Source organism: Camellia sinensis, chromosome 15 (assembly GCF_055761805.1).
Source record: "Camellia sinensis isolate YWXY chromosome 15, ASM5576180v1, whole genome shotgun sequence".
Lineage (NCBI taxonomy): Eukaryota > Viridiplantae > Streptophyta > Magnoliopsida > Ericales > Theaceae > Camellia > Camellia sinensis.
Genome location: NC_138975.1, coordinates 58,901,362 through 58,911,164, shown reverse-complemented (window position 1 = coordinate 58,911,164; position 9,803 = coordinate 58,901,362).

Here is a 9,803-nt window from a genome sequence, read left to right as displayed (position 1 = left end):
CAGTGGCAGATATGTAAATACGGGGTTTCCATACCATTTCTTGCACATTACGGTTCGAACACTCGAACACCTATGCGGATTCTCCTACAAAGTGGCAGATATGTAAATACGGGGTTTCGGTACCATTTCTTGCGCATTACGGTTCGAACTCTCGAACACCTATACGGATTCTCCTGCACAGTGGCAGATATGTAAATACGGGGTTTCGGAACCATTTCTTGCGCATTACGGTTCGAACACTCCAACACCTATACGGATTCTCCTATACAGTGGCAGATATGTAAATACGGGGTTTCCATACCATTTCTCACGCATTACGGTTCAAACACTCGAACACCTATACGGATTCTCCTGCACAGTGGCAGATATGTAAATACGGGGTTTCCGTACCATTTCTTGCGCATTACGGTTCGAACACTCGAACACCTATACGGATTCTCCTGCACAGTGGCAGATATGTAAATACGGGGTTTCGGTACCATTTTTTGCGCATTACGGTTCGAACACTCGAACACCTATACGGATTCTCCTGCACAGTGGCAGATATGTAAATACGGGGTTTCGGTACCATTTCTTGCGCATTACGGTTCGAACAATGGAACACCTATACGGATTCTCCTGCACAGTGGCAGATACGCAAATACGGGGTTTCGGAACGATTTCTTGCGCATTACGGTTCGAACACTCGGACACCTATACGGATTCTCCTGCACAGTGGCAGATATGTAAATACGGGGTTTACATACCATTTCTTGCGCATTACGGTTCGAACACTCGAACACCTATTCGGATTCTCCTGCACAGTGGCAGATATGTAAATACGGGGTTTCGGTACCGTTTCTTGCGCATTACGATTCGAACACTCGAACACCTATACGGATTCTCCTGCACAGTGGTAGATATGTAAATACGGGGTTTCCATACCATTTCTTGCACATTACGGTTCGAACACTCGAACACCTATGCGGATTCTCCTACAAAGTGGCAGATATGTAAATACGGGGTTTCGGTACCATTTCTTGCGCATTACGGTTCGAACTCTCGAACACCTATACGGATTCTCCTGCACAGTGGCAGATATGTAAATACGGGGTTTCGGAACAATTTCTTGCGCATTACGGTTCGAACACTCCAACACCTATACGGATTCTCCTATACAGTGGCAGATATGTAAATACGGGGTTTCCATACCATTTCTCACGCATTACGGTTCAAACACTCGAACACCTATACGGATTCTCCTGCACAGTGGCAGATATGTAAATACGGGGTTTCCGTACCATTTCTTGCGCATTACGGTTCGAACACTCGAACACCTATACGGATTCTCCTGCACAGTGGCAGATATGTAAATACGGGGTTTCGGTACCATTTCTTGCGCATTACGGTTCGAACAATGGAACACCTATACGGATTCTCCTGCACAGTGGCAGATACGTAAATACGGGGTTTCGGAACCATTTCTTGCGCATTACGGTTCGAACACTCGAACACCTATACGGATTCTCCTGCACAGTGGCAGATATGTAAATACGGGGTTTACATACCATTTCTTGCGCATTACGGTTCGAACACTCGAACACCTATTCGGATTCTCCTGCACAGTGGCAGATATGTAAATACGGGGTTTCGGTACCGTTTCTTGCGCATTACGATTCGAACACTCGAACACCTATACGGATTCTCCTGCACAGTGGCAGATATGTAAATACGGGGTTTCCATACCATTTCTTGCACATTACGGTTCGAACACTCGAACACCTATGCGGATTCTCCTACAAAGTGGCAGATATGTAAATACGGGGTTTCCGTACCATTTCTTGCGCATTACGGTTCGAACTCTCGAACACCTATACGGATTCTCCTGCACAGTGGCAGATATGTAAATACGGGGTTTCGGAACCATTTCTTGCGCATTACGGTTCGAACACTCCAACACCTATACGGATTCTCCTATACAGTGGCAGATATGTAAATACGGGGTTTCCATACCATTTCTTGCGCATTACGGTTCGAACACTCGAACACCTACACGGATTCTCCTGCACAGTGGCAGATATGTAAATACGGGGTTTCGGTACCATTTCTTGCGCATTACGGTTCGAACACTCGAACACCTATACGGATTCTCCTACACAGTGGCAGATATGTAAATACGGGGTTTCGGTACCATTTCTGGCGCATTACGGTTCGAACACTCGAACACCTATACGGATTATCCAGCATAGTGGCAGATATATAAATCCGGGGTTTACGTACCATTTCTCATGCATTACGGTTCAAACACTCGAACACCTATACGGATTCTCCTGCACAGTGGCAGATATGTAAATACGGGGTTTCCGTACCATTTCTTGCGCATTACGGTTCGAACACTCGAACACCTATACGGATTCTCCTGCACAGTGCCAGATATGTAAATACGGGGTTTACATACCATTTCTTGCGCATTACGGTTCGAACACTCGAACACCTATTCGGATTCTCCTGCACAGTGGCAGATATGTAAATACGGGGTTTCGGTACCGTTTCTTGCGCATTACGATTCGAACACTCGAACACCTATACGGATTCTCCTGCACAGTGGCAGATATGTAAATACGGGGTTTCCATACCATTTCTTGCACATTACGGTTCGAACACTCGAACACCTATGCGGATTCTCCTACAAAGTGGCAGATATGTAAATACGGGGTTTCGGTACCATTTCTTGCGCATTACGGTTCGAACTCTCGAACACCTATACGGATTCTCCTGCACAGTGGCAGATATGTAAATACGGGGTTTCGGAACCATTTCTTGCGCATTACGGTTCGAACACTCCAACACCTATACGGATTCTCCTATACAGTGGCAGATATGTAAATACGGGGTTTCCATACCATTTCTCACGCATTACGGTTCAAACACTCGAACACCTATACGGATTCTCCTGCACAGTGGCAGATATGTAAATACGGGGTTTCCGTACCATTTCTTGCGCATTACGGTTCGAACACTCGAACACCTATACGGATTCTCCTGCACAGTGGCAGATATGTAAATACGGGGTTTCGGTACCATTTTTTGCGCATTACGGTTCGAACACTCGAACACCTATACGGATTCTCCTGCACAGTGGCAGATATGTAAATACGGGGTTTCGGTACCATTTCTTGCGCATTACGGTTCGAACAATGGAACACCTATACGGATTCTCCTGCACAGTGGCAGATACGCAAATACGGGGTTTCGGAACGATTTCTTGCGCATTACGGTTCGAACACTCGGACACCTATACGGATTCTCCTGCACAGTGGCAGATATGTAAATACGGGGTTTACATACCATTTCTTGCGCATTACGGTTCGAACACTCGAACACCTATTCGGATTCTCCTGCACAGTGGCAGATATGTAAATACGGGGTTTCGGTACCGTTTCTTGCGCATTACGATTCGAACACTCGAACACCTATACGGATTCTCCTGCACAGTGGTAGATATGTAAATACGGGGTTTCCATACCATTTCTTGCACATTACGGTTCGAACACTCGAACACCTATGCGGATTCTCCTACAAAGTGGCAGATATGTAAATACGGGGTTTCGGTACCATTTCTTGCGCATTACGGTTCGAACTCTCGAACACCTATACGGATTCTCCTGCACAGTGGCAGATATGTAAATACGGGGTTTCGGAACAATTTCTTGCGCATTACGGTTCGAACACTCCAACACCTATACGGATTCTCCTATACAGTGGCAGATATGTAAATACGGAGTTTCCATACCATTTCTCACGCATTACGGTTCAAACACTCGAACACCTATACGGATTCTCCTGCACAGTGGCAGATATGTAAATACGGGGTTTCCGTACCATTTCTTGCGCATTACGGTTCGAACACTCGAACACCTATACGGATTCTCCTGCACAGTGGCAGATATGTAAATACGGGGTTTCGGTACCATTTTTTGCGCATTACGGTTCGAACACTCGAACACCTATACGGATTCTCCTGCACAGTGGCAGATATGTAAATACGGGGTTTCGGTACCATTTCTTGCGCATTACGGTTCGAACAATGGAACACCTATACGGATTCTCCTGCACAGTGGCAGATACGTAAATACGGGGTTTCGGAACCATTTCTTGCGCATTACGGTTCGAACACTCGAACACCTATACGGATTCTCCTGCACAGTGGCAGATATGTAAATACGGGGTTTACATACCATTTCTTGCGCATTACGGTTCGAACACTCGAACACCTATTCGGATTCTCCTGCACAGTGGCAGATATGTAAATACGGGGTTTCGGTACCGTTTCTTGCGCATTACGATTCGAACACTCGAACACCTATACGGATTCTCCTGCACAGTGGCAGATATGTAAATACGGGGTTTCCATACCATTTCTTGCACATTACGGTTCGAACACTCGAACACCTATGCGGATTCTCCTACAAAGTGGCAGATATGTAAATACGGGGTTTCCGTACCATTTCTTGCGCATTACGGTTCGAACTCTCGAACACCTATACGGATTCTCCTGCACAGTGGCAGATATGTAAATACGGGGTTTCGGAACCATTTCTTGCGCATTACGGTTCGAACACTCCAACACCTATACGGATTCTCCTATACAGTGGCAGATATGTAAATACGGGGTTTCCATACCATTTCTTGCGCATTACGGTTCGAACACTCGAACACCTACACGGATTCTCCTGCACAGTGGCAGATATGTAAATACGGGGTTTCGGTACCATTTCTTGCGCATTACGGTTCGAACACTCGAACACCTATACGGATTCTCCTACACAGTGGCAGATATGTAAATACGGGGTTTCGGTACCATTTCTGGCGCATTACGGTTCGAACACTCGAACACCTATACGGATTATCCAGCATAGTGGCAGATATATAAATCCGGGGTTTACGTACCATTTCTCATGCATTACGGTTCAAACACTCGAACACCTATACGGATTCTCCTGCACAGTGGCAGATATGTAAATACGGGGTTTCCGTACCATTTCTTGCGCATTACGGTTCGAACACTCGAACACCTATACGGATTCTCCTGCACAGTGCCAGATATGTAAATACGGGGTTTACATACCATTTCTTGCGCATTACGGTTCGAACACTCGAACACCTATTCGGATTCTCCTGCACACTGGCAAATATGTAAATACGGGGTTTCGGTACCATTTCTTGCGCATTACGGTTCGAACACTCGAACACCTATACGGATTCTCCTGCACAGTGGCAGATATGTAAATACGGGGTTTCGGTACCATTTTTTGCGCATTACGGTTCGAACACTCGAACACCTATACGGATTATCCAGCATAGTGGCAGATATATAAATCCGGGGTTTACGTACCATTTCTCACGCATTACGGTTCAAACACTCGAACACCTATACGGATTCTCCTGCACAGTGGCACATATGTAAATACGGGGTTTCCGTACCATTTCTTGCGCATTACGGTTCGAACACTCGAACACCTATACGGATTCTCCTGCACAGTGCCAGATATGTAAATACGGGGTTTACATACCATTTCTTGCGCATTACGGTTCGAACACTCGAACACCTATTCGGATTCTCCTGCACACTGGCAAATATGTAAATACGGGGTTTCGCTACCATTTCTTGCGCATTACGGTTCGAACACTCGAACACCTATACGGATTCTCCTGCACAGTGGCAGATATGTAAATACGGGGTTTCGGTACAATTTTTTGCGCATTACGGTTCGAACACTCGAACACCTATACGGATTCTCCTGCACAGTGGCAGATATGTAAATACGGGGTTTCCGTACCATTTCTTGCGCATTACGGTTCGAACAATGGAACACCTATACGGATTCTCCTGCACAGTGGCAGATACGTAAATACGGGGTTTCGGAACCATTTCTTGCGCATTACGGTTCGAACACTCGAACACCTATACGGATTCTCCTGCACAGTGGCAGATATGTCAGATATGTAAATACGGGGTTTACATACCATTAATTGCGCATTACGGTTCGAACACTCGAACACCTATTCGGATTCTCCTGCACAGTGGCAGATATGTAAATACGGGGTTTCGGTACCGTTTCTTGCACATTACGATTCGAACACTCGAACACCTATACGGATTCTCCTGCACAGTGGCAGATATGTAAATACGGGGTTTCCATACCATTTCTTGCCCATTACGGTTCGAACACTCGAACACCTATGCGGATTCTCCTACAAAGTGGCAGATATGTAAATACGGGGTTTCCGTACCATTTCTTGCGCATTACGGTTCGAACTCTCGAACACCTATACGGATTCTCCTGCACAGTGGCAGATATGTAAATACGGGGTTTCGGAACCATTTCTTGCGCATTACGGTTCGAACACTCCAACACCTATACGGATTCTCCTGTACAGTGGCAGATATGTAAATACGGGGTTTCCATACCATTTCTTCCGCATTACGGTTCGAACACTCGAACACCTACACGGATTCTCCTGCACAGTGGCAGATATGTAAATACGGGGTTTCGGTACCATTTCTTGCGCATTACGGTTCGAACACTCGAACACCTATATGGATTCTCCTGCACAGTGGCAGATATATAAATACGGGGTTTCGGTACCATTTCTGGCGCATTGCGGTTCGAACACTCGAACACCTATACGGATTATCCAGCACAGTGGCAGATATATAAATACGGGGTTTACATACCATTTCTCACGCATTACGGTTCAAACACTCGAACACCTATACGGATTCTCCTGCACAGTGGCAGATATGTAAATACGGGGTTTCCGTACCATTTCTTGCGCAATACGGTTCGAACACTCGAACACCTATACGGATTCTCCTGCACAGTGGCAGATATGTAAATACGGGGTTTCGGTACCATTTTTTGCGCATTACGGTTCGAACACTCGAACACCTATACGGATTCTCCTGCACAGTGGCAGATATGTAAATACGGGGTTTCGGTACCATTTCTTGCGCATTACGATTCGAACAATGGAACACCTATACGGATTCTCCTGCACAGTGGCAGATACGTAAATACGGGGTTTCGGAACGATTTCTTGCGCATTACGGTTCGAACACTCGGACACCTATACGGATTCTCCTGCACAGTGGCAGATATGTAAATACGGGGTTTACATACCATTTCATGCGGATTACGGTTCGAACACTCGAACACCTATTCGGATTCTCCTGCACAGTGGCAGATATGTAAATACGGGGTTTCGGTACCGTTTCTTGCGCATTACGATTCGAACACTCGAACACCTATACGGATTCTCCTGCACAGTGGCAGATATGTAAATACGGGGTTTCCATACCATTTCTTGCACATTACGGTTCGAACACTCGAACACCTATGCGGATTCTCCTACAAAGTGGCAGATATGTAAATACGGGGTTTCCGTACCATTTCTTGCGCATTACGGTTCGAACTCTCGAACACCTATACGGATTCTCCTGCACAGTGGCAGATATGTAAATACGGGGTTTCGGAACCATTTCTTGCGCATTACGGTTCGAACACTCCAACACCTATACGGATTCTCCTATACAGTGGCAGATATGTAAATACGGGGTTTCCATACCATTTCTTGCGCATTACGGTTCGAACACTCGAACACCTACACGGATTCTCCTGCACAGTGGCAGATATGTAAATACGGGGTTTCGGTACCATTTCTTGCGCATTACGGTTCGAACACTCGAACACCTATACGGATTCTCCTACACAGTGGCAGATATGTAAATACGGGGTTTCGGTACCATTTCTGGCGCATTACGGTTCGAACACTCGAACACCTATACGGATTATCCAGCATAGTGGCAGATATATAAATCCGGGGTTTACGTGCCATTTCTCACGCATTACGGTTCAAACACTCGAACACCTATACGGATTCTCCTGCACAGTGGCAGATATGTAAATACGGGGTTTCCGTACCATTTCTTGCGCATTACGGTTCGAACACTCGAACACCTATACGGATTCTCCTGCACAGTGCCAGATATGTAAATACGGGGTTTACATACCATTTCTTGCGCATTACGGTTCGAACACTCGAACACCTATTCGGATTCTCCTGCACACTGGCAAATATGTAAATACGGGGTTTCGCTACCATTTCTTGCGCATTACGGTTCGAACACTCGAACACCTATACGGATTCTCCTGCACAGTGGCAGATATGTAAATACGGGGTTTCGGTACCATTTTTTGCGCATTACGGTTCGAACACTCGAACACCTATACGGATTCTCCTGCACAGTGGCAGATATGCAAATACGGGGTTTCCGTACCATTTCTTGCGCATTACGGTTCGAACAATGGAACACCTATACGGATTCTCCTGCACAGTGGCAGATACGTAAATACGGGGTTTCGGAACCATTTCTTGCGCATTACGGTTCGAACACTCGAACACCTATACGGATTCTCCTGCACAGTGGCAGATATGTAAATACGGGGTTTACATACCATTAATTGCGCATTACGGTTCGAACACTCGAACACCTATTCGGATTCTCCTGCACAGTGGCAGATATGTAAATACGGGGTTTCGGTACCGTTTCTTGCACATTACGATTCGAACACTCGAACACCTATACGGATTCTCCTGCACAGTGGCAGATATGTAAATACGGGGTTTCCATACCATTTCTTGCCCATTACGGTTCGAACACTCGAACACCTATGCGGATTCTCCTACAAAGTGGCAGATATGTAAATACGGGGTTTCCGTACCATTTCTTGCGCATTACGGTTCGAACTCTCGAACACCTATACGGATTCTCCTGCACAGTGGCAGATATGTAAATACGGGGTTTCGGAACCATTTCTTGCGCATTACGGTTCGAACACTCCAACACCTATACGGATTCTCCTGTACAGTGGCAGATATGTAAATACGGGGTTTCCATACCATTTCTTCCGCATTACGGTTCGAACACTCGAACACTTACACGGATTCTCCTGCACAGTGGCAGATATGTAAATACAGGGTTTCGGTACCATTTCTTGCGCATTACGGTTCGAACACTCGAACACCTATACGGATTCTCCTGCACAGTGGCAGATATATAAATACGGGGTTTCGGTACCATTTCTGGCGCATTGCGGTTCGAACACTCGAACACCTATACGGATTATCCAGCACAGTGGCAGATATATAAATACGGGGTTTACATACCATTTCTCACGCATTACGGTTCAAACACTCGAACACCTATACGGATTCTCCTGCACAGTGGCAGATATGTAAATACGGGGTTTCCGTACCATTTCTTGCGCATTACGGTTCGAACACTCGAACACCTATACGGATTCTCCTGCACAGTGGCAGATATGTAAATACGGGGTTTCGGTACCATTTTTTGCGCATTACGGTTCGAACACTCGAACACCTATACGGATTCTCCTGCACAGTGGCAGATATGTAAATACGGGGTTTCGGTACCATTTCTTGCGCATTACGGTTCGAACAATGGAACACCTATACGGATTCTCCTGCACAGTGGCAGATACGTAAATACGGGGTTTCGGAACGATTTCTTGCGCATTACGGTTCGAACACTCGGACACCTATACGGATTCTCCTGCACAGTGGCAGATATGTAAATACGGGGTTTACATACCATTTCTTGCGCATTACGGTTCGAACACTCGAACACCTATTCGGATTCTCCTGCACAGTGGCAGATATGTAAATACGGGGTTTCGGTACCGTTTCTTGCGCATTACGATTCGAACACTCGAACACCTATACGGATTCTCCTGCAAAGT